At 59.8% G+C, this 10,004-nt stretch overlaps 6 non-coding genes across 6 annotated transcripts; all 6 read left to right on the forward strand.

The window, feature by feature from the left end:
- Nucleotides 1–162: 162 nt before the first annotated feature.
- LOC128580148 (small nucleolar RNA SNORD115) lies at nucleotides 163–242 on the forward strand. The gene has a single exon (XR_008378485.1). It is a non-coding gene; the product is annotated as a small nucleolar RNA SNORD115 (small nucleolar RNA).
- A 1,151-nt stretch (nucleotides 243–1,393) lies between these two features.
- On the forward strand, nucleotides 1,394–1,472 carry LOC128580189 (small nucleolar RNA SNORD115). The gene has a single exon (XR_008378521.1). It is a non-coding gene; the product is annotated as a small nucleolar RNA SNORD115 (small nucleolar RNA).
- Nucleotides 1,473–3,026: 1,554 nt separating this feature from the next.
- Nucleotides 3,027–3,106, forward strand: LOC128580149 (small nucleolar RNA SNORD115). Its single transcript, XR_008378486.1, has one exon. It is a non-coding gene; the product is annotated as a small nucleolar RNA SNORD115 (small nucleolar RNA).
- Nucleotides 3,107–5,863: 2,757 nt separating this feature from the next.
- Nucleotides 5,864–5,943, forward strand: LOC128580150 (small nucleolar RNA SNORD115). Its single transcript, XR_008378487.1, has one exon. It is a non-coding gene; the product is annotated as a small nucleolar RNA SNORD115 (small nucleolar RNA).
- A 1,151-nt stretch (nucleotides 5,944–7,094) lies between these two features.
- LOC128580190 (small nucleolar RNA SNORD115) lies at nucleotides 7,095–7,173 on the forward strand. Its single transcript, XR_008378522.1, has one exon. It is a non-coding gene; the product is annotated as a small nucleolar RNA SNORD115 (small nucleolar RNA).
- A 1,554-nt stretch (nucleotides 7,174–8,727) lies between these two features.
- LOC128580165 (small nucleolar RNA SNORD115) lies at nucleotides 8,728–8,808 on the forward strand. The gene has a single exon (XR_008378501.1). It is a non-coding gene; the product is annotated as a small nucleolar RNA SNORD115 (small nucleolar RNA).
- Nucleotides 8,809–10,004: the final 1,196 nt, after the last annotated feature.

Below are 10,004 nucleotides of genomic sequence, written 5' to 3' on the forward strand. Positions count from 1 at the left end.
CGACCCAGGTGTCACGGGCCAGTGGATCTCAACCAGGTGGCCAGCATCCACTAGGTGGAAACTCGGGTCCCACCTGGCCCCCGGCCTCCTGCATTGAGCTCTGGTGAGCTTCTCCATGTCCAGATGCATTTACATGTGGGGAGGAAGGGGTTGCCACGGCTTGGGTCGATGATGACAACCTAATGTCTGAAGAGAGGTGATGAATAAAAAAAATCATACACCAGAGGATTGAGCTGAGGCCCAGCCTAGGTGAGCGTTTTGCAAAAAACGGACGCACGGATGTCGGTGTCCTGTGACGGGAAATTGTCTCTTAAACTGGAAACCTGGACGCCCAGGATGGCAGCTCTGGGACTCTGCCCCGAGTTGGTCTGTGCACTTCTCGGGGATCACCCAAAGCACATTTTGCAGGCTGGGTGTCGGGGATCCATTTCCTTTGTGCACGCCACGGGGGGGTTGTGGCGGAGGCTGGGGTAGTGGCGCCTCCTCGCTGATTTTGTCCTCCCCCCCCATTATGTATTTCAGGGAGCCCTTCTGCCCAGGATGGCTCTCCAGCAGGGAGGACAGTAGGTGAGTTGTTGGCTTGTGGCTTCAGCTGTGAGAAGGAAAGCCTGCATGGGGCGTGGTGGCAGTGGCTGGGGGGTGTTTGGAGGTGGGCCGAGTTTCGACCTGATGCCCTGTGGTTCCAGGGCCAGACTCTCCCAGGCTGGTGCGATGTGGAAACCTGAGGGAGAAGCCTGGGTGCGATGGTAGAGCCGCCCAGCTCAGGGCCGCAGGCTGTGTTTTCGTGGGGCCAGGGCGCTTGGGTAGAGGCCAAGCCTGTGGAAATCCCCACCTCGGGTCCTCGAATCTGAATAGGGCTGTGGGGATGCACTTGGCTTCCTAGCCAGGGGCCTCAGTGGCCCGTGAAGTCACGGGCAGTGGATTCCATGCAACGCTGTCACTACTGCCCTTGTCAGTCGGCAGGCCGCAGGACATAGCCCTTCTGGTCTGGCTCAAGGCCAGTAAGCCATCTGGGATACGGTCCTCTGTGACCTAGCCGGAGCGAGGGTCCCAAGGGGAACCACATCTGGTCCTCAGGGCAGATCCGTCCTAGGTGTCCACAAGGGCATGCCTGGGTGGGTCATCTACCGCCCTCAACCCAGGAGGTGGGTGAAGCTCTGGGGACCGAACCCTGTCCTCCAACTCCCCCGGCATCGAAAGCTCCCAGAGACAGAGGTCCCCTCCCTTTGGCCTGTTGCAGCTGAGCAGTGGCTGTCGACCTGGAGCCCAGCATGCACTAGGTGGAAACTGCTGTCCCTCCCAGCCACAAAGCCTCCTGGATTGCACTATGGTGAGAATCTCTAAATCCGGCTGAACATCTGGGTGGAGGGAAGGGGTGGCCTGGGCTTGGTTGAGGCCATGATGACGACCTAAATTGTCTGAAGAAAGGTGACGAATAAAAAAATCATGAACAGAGGATTGAGCTGAGGCCCAGCCCAGGTGGGGCTTTTGCAAGAGGAAGCCGTGATGTTGTGGCTGCTGGGCGGGCAGTGGCCACCCAAGCTGGAGACCTTGGGGCCCTGTAGGGCCTCTCAGGATGGGCGAGGCCCCAAGCAGTACAGGGCGCTCCCCAGTGAGCACCCAAAGCTCACCGTGTGGGCTATGTGTCACGGGTCCATTCCCACAGGGGCAGGCCATGTGGGCAGCTCCTTGCTGAGTTCCCACTGCCCCACCCCACACCATCATGTATTTCCGGGAGCCATTCTACCCAGGCTGGCCTTCCGGCAGGGAAGATGGCAGGTGTGTGGATGGCCTAGGGCATCTGCACAGTCCAGTAGGACATGGAGTTGAGGATGTGGTGGTGGGGGCCCTGGTTCAGACGATGGCAAAGAGCACTTCCGGCTGAAAAGCCCATGGGCTCCCTCTTCTGGGGTATGCTCCCTGGGTCGGGACCCCGCTGAAGGAAGGGCACAAGTCCTCCTTAGTGGTCTAGGTCTAGGTCCCCTGGGGCACCAAGGGGCCCTTTTCGGAGGCCGTGGGTCACACACAGCTCAGGGCAGGTCTGGCCCCTAGAGCAGCCAAGGCGAGACATCGGGCTGGGGTGTCCCTCCGCAGTCAGTGGGCGGCTGAATGCGGAGCAGCCTCGAGGTGGGAACTCTCAGGGTCCACTGAAATGTCCCAGTGAAGTTGGCCACAGCTGGCTGGGAGGCCAGAGGTCACGTCCACGATGGTAGGGAGTCGGGCCCCCAAAAGGAGGGGCCGAGAGGCCTCGGGCACCAACTGGCCCATGTGGGTGTGCCCTTGTGTTGGGACTCCACAGGGAGTCACTTCTGAGGGAGACGCCTGGTCTTCAGGGGCCAGTAAGCCCAGATCAGAGCTATGGCCTGTGTTTTCATGGGGACAGGTAACGCAAGTAAAGGCGCAGTGTCTGAAGCACCAAACCAGGGAGAAGGGTAGAAGATTGGGGCTGTGGGGATGCCCTTGGTTTCCTGACCTGAGCCTTTTGGCTCACTCTGAGTACACATGCACTAACGCCCACCCGGAGCTGCCAGCGCAGCCCTGGGGTGCATCTTGGGAGCAAGGAGCACTGAGATAGTCTTGGTCAGCCAGCTGGCCGCAAGATGCAGCCCTCCCTGTTTAGCCCGAGCCCAAGCCAAGGAAGCAGTCTGGCCTGCGATCCTCTGATACCCGAGGGGCGCCAGGGCCCCGGGGCACCACATCTGGTCCGGCTCCCAATCAGACCCGTCCTTGAGTCCCCGCAACCCATGCCTGACCCGCCCAGCCCCTGCCCCCAAACCAAGAGTCTGCATAGCCTTTGGCGTCCAACACTGTTCTCCACATTCCTCCCGTAGACGATATCCCCGCACACGGACTTCCGGTCCCTCGGGCCCGGGGTCACTGGCCAGTGGCGGTCAACTTGGTGGCCAGCATGCACTAGGTGGAACTTCGAGTTCCTCGTCGCCCTCCCGCCTCCTGCATTGAGGTGTGGTGAGCTTCTCCATGTCCAGCTTCACCTAGGCGTGGGCAGGCAGGGGTTGCCATGGCTTGGGTCGATGATGACAACCTAATGTCTGAAGAGAGGTGATGAATAAAAAAAATCATACACCAGAGGATTGAGCTGAGGCCCAGCCTAGGTGAGCGTTTTGCAAAAAATGGATGCACGGATTGTGGTGTCCTGTGACGGGCAATTGTCTCTTAAGCTGGAGATCTGGACCCCAAAGAGGGCATCTCTGAGGCCCCCCGAACTGGTCTGTGTACTCCACAAGAGCAAACCAAGCCCCTTCTGCAGTCTGGGAGTCAGGGATCTATTTTCTCGGACAGGCCACACGGGGCGCCTCCTCACTGAGTTCGCGCTCCCCCCACTGTGTATTTCAGGGAGCCCTTCTGCCAGGACGGCCCTCTAGCAGGGAGGATGGCAGGTGAGTGGTTGGCTTGGGCCTTCAGCCTGAGGAGGAAAGCCGCCATGGCGCGTGGTTGTGGCGGCTAAGGGGCTGTTGGGTGTGGTGGGCCAAGTTTCAGCATGAGGCCCTGTGGCTCCAAAGCCCCGAATCTCCCAGGCTGGTGTGATGTGGAGACCTGAGGGAGAAGCCTGGGCTCCAGGAGACAGTGGCCGTGTTCAGGGCCACAAGCTGTGTTTTCACTTGGGCAGGGCACTCGGGTACAGGCCCGGCCTCCCAAATTCCCCAACTCGAGTCCGGGTATATGATTGAGGCTGTTGGGATGCACTTGACTTTCTGGTCAGGGGCCTCGTTGTCCCACGAGGTCACGTGCATTAGATACCTCTCCGTGGTGGCACTGCCTCCCTTGCGTGACTTTGGCAACATGGAGCACTGATATGCCCTTAGTCAGTCGGCTAGCCACAGGATGGAGCCCTCCTGGTCTGGCTCAAACCCAGTAAGCCATCTGGGACAGGGTCCTCCTCGACCCTGCCAGACAGAGTTTCCCAAGGGGAATCGCGTCTAGTCCCGAGTGCAGATCCACCTGTGTGTGCCTAAAGGGCATGCCTCTGTGAGTCAGCCAGCGCCCTCTCCCTGAGAGTTATGCGAAGCTTTGTGGACTGAACACTGTCCTCCACCTCCCCTCGCAGAGAAAGCTCCCAGAGACAGAGGTCCCCTCCCATGGGCCTGTAGCCGCTGGGCAGTGCCTGTCAACCAGGAGCCTAGCATGCACTCGGTGGAAACTGCTGTCCCTCCTGTCCCCCCAAGCCTCCTAGATTTTGCGATGGTGAGCTTCTCCATGTCAAGCTGCACATATGCGTGGGGGGAAGGGGTGGACTTGAAATGCTTCGGTTGATGATGACGACCTCAATTGTGGAAGAGAAGTGATGAATAAAAAAATTATAACCTGAGGATTGAGCTGAGGCCCACCCTAGGTTAGGCTTTTGCAAGTGGAAGCCGCGATGTTGTGACTCCCAGGTGGGTAGTGGCCACACGGATGGAGACCTGGAGGCCCAGTAGGCGCTCCCCAGTGAGCACCTAAAGCTCTCTGTGTCGTCTTTGTGTCAGGGGTCCATTCCCCCAGGGGCAGGCCTTGTGGGCAGCTCCTTGCTGAGCTCCCGCTCCCCCATCCCATACCATCATGTATTTCATGGAGCACTTCTGCCCAGGTTGGCCTTCCGGCATAGAAGATGGCAGATGTGTGGAAGGCCTAGGGCATCCGCACGGTCCAGTAGGGCATGGAGTTTCGGCTGTGGTGGTTGCGGCCCAGATTCAGCCGATGGAGAAGAGCACTTCCGGCTAGAATGGCCATGGGCTCCCTCTTCTTGGGTATGCTCCCTGGGTCGGGACCCCCGCTGAAGGTCGGGACTCCACAGGTTCTCCTTAGTGGTCTAGGTCCAGGACCCTAGGGCCCCAAGGGGCCCTTTTCGGAGGCCGTGGGTCACACACAGCTCAGGACAGTTCTGGCCCCTAGAGCAGCCAAGACGAGAGATCGGGCTGGAATGTCCCTCCGCTGTGAGTGGGCGGCTGAATGCGGGGCAGCTCCAGGTGGGAACGCTCAGGTTCCACTGAACTTTCCCAGTGAAGTTAACCAGGGTTGGCAGGGAGGCTAGAGGTCACGTTCACAATGGTAGGGAGTAGGGCCCCCGAAAGGAGGTGCCGAGCGGCCCCACGCACCACTGGACCATGTGGGTGTGCCCTTGTGTTGGGACTGCGCAGGGAGTCACATCTTAGGGAGATGCCTGGACTCCAGGGGCCAGTAAGCCCAGATAAGAGCCATGGCCAATGTTTTCAGGGGGACGTGGTACGCAAGTAAAGGCTCCGTGTCTAAAGAAACACACCAGGGAGAAGGGTAGAAGATTGGGGCTGTGGGGATGCCCTTGGAATCCTGACCTAGGCCCTTGGGCTCACTATGAGTACACAGGCAGTACGGCCCACCTGGAGCTGCCACCACAACCCTGGGGTGCGTCTCGGGAGCTAGGAGCACTGAGACGGTCTTGGTCAGGCACCTGGTCGCAGGATGCGACCATCCCAGGCTGGCCCAAGCCCAGGCCCAGGAAGCGGTCTGGCCTGAGGTACTCTGCTACCCGAGGGGTGCAAAGGCCCACGGGGCAGAGCATCTGGTCCCTGCTCCCGAGACCATCCATCCTTGGGTAGCCGCAGCCCATGCCTGCGCTGGTCAGACCCAGCCCCCACACCAAGAGGCTGCAGAGCCTTTGGCGTCCGACACTGTCCTCCATGTTCCTCCCGCAGACGAGGTCACTGCAGGCAGATGTCCCGTTCCTCGACCCAGGTGTCACGGGCCAGTGGATCTCAACCAGGTGGCCAGCATCCACTAGGTGGAAACTCGGGTCCCACCTGGCCCCCGGCCTCCTGCATTGAGCTCTGGTGAGCTTCTCCATGTCCAGATGCATTTACATGTGGGGAGGAAGGGGTTGCCACGGCTTGGGTCGATGATGACAACCTAATGTCTGAAGAGAGGTGATGAATAAAAAAAATCATACACCAGAGGATTGAGCTGAGGCCCAGCCTAGGTGAGCGTTTTGCAAAAAACGGACGCACGGATGTCGGTGTCCTGTGACGGGAAATTGTCTCTTAAACTGGAAACCTGGACGCCCAGGATGGCAGCTCTGGGACTCTGCCCCGAGTTGGTCTGTGCACTTCTCGGGGATCACCCAAAGCACATTTTGCAGGCTGGGTGTCGGGGATCCATTTCCTTTGTGCACGCCACGGGGGGGTTGTGGCGGAGGCTGGGGTAGTGGCGCCTCCTCGCTGATTTTGTCCTCCCCCCCCATTATGTATTTCAGGGAGCCCTTCTGCCCAGGATGGCTCTCCAGCAGGGAGGACAGTAGGTGAGTTGTTGGCTTGTGGCTTCAGCTGTGAGAAGGAAAGCCTGCATGGGGCGTGGTGGCAGTGGCTGGGGGGTGTTTGGAGGTGGGCCGAGTTTCGACCTGATGCCCTGTGGTTCCAGGGCCAGACTCTCCCAGGCTGGTGCGATGTGGAAACCTGAGGGAGAAGCCTGGGTGCGATGGTAGAGCCGCCCAGCTCAGGGCCGCAGGCTGTGTTTTCGTGGGGCCAGGGCGCTTGGGTAGAGGCCAAGCCTGTGGAAATCCCCACCTCGGGTCCTCGAATCTGAATAGGGCTGTGGGGATGCACTTGGCTTCCTAGCCAGGGGCCTCAGTGGCCCGTGAAGTCACGGGCAGTGGATTCCATGCAACGCTGTCACTACTGCCCTTGTCAGTCGGCAGGCCGCAGGACATAGCCCTTCTGGTCTGGCTCAAGGCCAGTAAGCCATCTGGGATACGGTCCTCTGTGACCTAGCCGGAGCGAGGGTCCCAAGGGGAACCACATCTGGTCCTCAGGGCAGATCCGTCCTAGGTGTCCACAAGGGCATGCCTGGGTGGGTCATCTACCGCCCTCAACCCAGGAGGTGGGTGAAGCTCTGGGGACCGAACCCTGTCCTCCAACTCCCCCGGCATCGAAAGCTCCCAGAGACAGAGGTCCCCTCCCTTTGGCCTGTTGCAGCTGAGCAGTGGCTGTCAACCTGGAGCCCAGCATGCACTAGGTGGAAACTGCTGTCCCTCCCAGCCACAAAGCCTCCTGGATTGCACTATGGTGAGAATCTCTAAATCCGGCTGAACATCTGGGTGGAGGGAAGGGGTGGCCTGGGCTTGGTTGAGGCCATGATGACGACCTAAATTGTCTGAAGAAAGGTGACGAATAAAAAAATCATGAACAGAGGATTGAGCTGAGGCCCAGCCCAGGTGGGGCTTTTGCAAGAGGAAGCCGTGATGTTGTGGCTGCTGGGCGGGCAGTGGCCACCCAAGCTGGAGACCTTGGGGCCCTGTAGGGCCTCTCAGGATGGGCGAGGCCCCAAGCAGTACAGGGCGCTCCCCAGTGAGCACCCAAAGCTCACCGTGTGGGCTATGTGTCACGGGTCCATTCCCACAGGGGCAGGCCATGTGGGCAGCTCCTTGCTGAGTTCCCACTGCCCCACCCCACACCATCATGTATTTCCGGGAGCCATTCTACCCAGGCTGGCCTTCCGGCAGGGAAGATGGCAGGTGTGTGGATGGCCTAGGGCATCTGCACAGTCCAGTAGGACATGGAGTTGAGGATGTGGTGGTGGGGGCCCTGGTTCAGACGATGGCAAAGAGCACTTCCGGCTGAAAAGCCCATGGGCTCCCTCTTCTGGGGTATGCTCCCTGGGTCGGGACCCCGCTGAAGGAAGGGCACAAGTCCTCCTTAGTGGTCTAGGTCTAGGTCCCCTGGGGCACCAAGGGGCCCTTTTCGGAGGCCGTGGGTCACACACAGCTCAGGGCAGGTCTGGCCCCTAGAGCAGCCAAGGCGAGACATCGGGCTGGGGTGTCCCTCCGCAGTCAGTGGGCGGCTGAATGCGGAGCAGCCTCGAGGTGGGAACTCTCAGGGTCCACTGAAATGTCCCAGTGAAGTTGGCCACAGCTGGCTGGGAGGCCAGAGGTCACGTCCACGATGGTAGGGAGTCGGGCCCCCAAAAGGAGGGGCCGAGAGGCCTCGGGCACCAACTGGCCCATGTGGGTGTGCCCTTGTGTTGGGACTCCACAGGGAGTCACTTCTGAGGGAGACGCCTGGTCTTCAGGGGCCAGTAAGCCCAGATCAGAGCTATGGCCTGTGTTTTCATGGGGACAGGTAACGCAAGTAAAGGCGCAGTGTCTGAAGCACCAAACCAGGGAGAAGGGTAGAAGATTGGGGCTGTGGGGATGCCCTTGGTTTCCTGACCTGAGCCTTTTGGCTCACTCTGAGTACACATGCACTAACGCCCACCCGGAGCTGCCAGCGCAGCCCTGGGGTGCATCTTGGGAGCAAGGAGCACTGAGATAGTCTTGGTCAGCCAGCTGGCCGCAAGATGCAGCCCTCCCTGTTTAGCCCGAGCCCAAGCCAAGGAAGCAGTCTGGCCTGCGATCCTCTGATACCCGAGGGGCGCCAGGGCCCCGGGGCACCACATCTGGTCCGGCTCCCAATCAGACCCGTCCTTGAGTCCCCGCAACCCATGCCTGACCCGCCCAGCCCCTGCCCCCAAACCAAGAGTCTGCATAGCCTTTGGCGTCCAACACTGTTCTCCACATTCCTCCCGTAGACGATATCCCCGCACACGGACTTCCGGTCCCTCGGGCCCGGGGTCACTGGCCAGTGGCGGTCAACTTGGTGGCCAGCATGCACTAGGTGGAACTTCGAGTTCCTCGTCGCCCTCCCGCCTCCTGCATTGAGGTGTGGTGAGCTTCTCCATGTCCAGCTTCACCTAGGCGTGGGCAGGCAGGGGTTGCCATGGCTTGGGTCGATGATGACAACCTAATGTCTGAAGAGAGGTGATGAATAAAAAAAAATCATACACCAGAGGATTGAGCTGAGGCCCAGCCTAGGTGAGCGTTTTGCAAAAAATGGATGCACGGATTGTGGTGTCCTGTGACGGGCAATTGTCTCTTAAGCTGGAGATCTGGACCCCAAAGAGGGCATCTCTGAGGCCCCCCGAACTGGTCTGTGTACTCCACAAGAGCAAACCAAGCCCCTTCTGCAGTCTGGGAGTCAGGATCTATTTTCTCGGACAGGCCACACGGGGCGCCTCCTCACTGAGTTCGCGCTCCCCCCACTGTGTATTTCAGGGAGCCCTTCTGCCAGGACGGCCCTCTAGCAGGGAGGATGGCAGGTGAGTGGTTGGCTTGGGCCTTCAGCCTGAGGAGGAAAGCCGCCATGGCGCGTGGTTGTGGCGGCTAAGGGGCTGTTGGGTGTGGTGGGCCAAGTTTCAGCATGAGGCCCTGTGGCTCCAAAGCCCCGAATCTCCCAGGCTGGTGTGATGTGGAGACCTGAGGGAGAAGCCTGGGCTCCAGGAGACAGTGGCCGTGTTCAGGGCCACAAGCTGTGTTTTCACTTGGGCAGGGCACTCGGGTACAGGCCCGGCCTCCCAAATTCCCCAACTCGAGTCCGGGTATATGATTGAGGCTGTTGGGATGCACTTGACTTTCTGGTCAGGGGCCTCGTTGTCCCACGAGGTCACGTGCATTAGATACCTCTCCGTGGTGGCACTGCCTCCCTTGCGTGACTTTGGCAACATGGAGCACTGATATGCCCTTAGTCAGTCGGCTAGCCACAGGATGGAGCCCTCCTGGTCTGGCTCAAACCCAGTAAGCCATCTGGGACAGGGTCCTCCTCGACCCTGCCAGACAGAGTTTCCCAAGGGAATCGCGTCTAGTCCCGAGTGCAGATCCACCTGTGTGTGCCTAAAGGCATGCCTCTGTGAGTCAGCCAGCGCCCTCTCCCTGAGAGTTATGCGAAGCTTTGTGGACTGAACACTGTCTCCACCTCCCCTCGCAGAGAAAGCTCCCAGAGACAGAGGTCCCCTCCCATGGGCCTGTAGCCGCTGGGCAGTGCCTGTCAACCAGGAGCCTAGCATGCACTCGGTGGAAACTGCTGTCCCTCCTGTCCCCCCAAGCCTCCTAGATTTTGCGATGGTGAGCTTCTCCATGTCAAGCTGCACATATGCGTGGGGGGAAGGGGTGGACTTGAAATGCTTCGGTTGATGATGACGACCTCATTGTGGAAGAGAAGTGATGA

This window comes from Nycticebus coucang, chromosome 2, assembly GCF_027406575.1.
Source record: "Nycticebus coucang isolate mNycCou1 chromosome 2, mNycCou1.pri, whole genome shotgun sequence".
Lineage (NCBI taxonomy): Eukaryota > Metazoa > Chordata > Mammalia > Primates > Lorisidae > Nycticebus > Nycticebus coucang.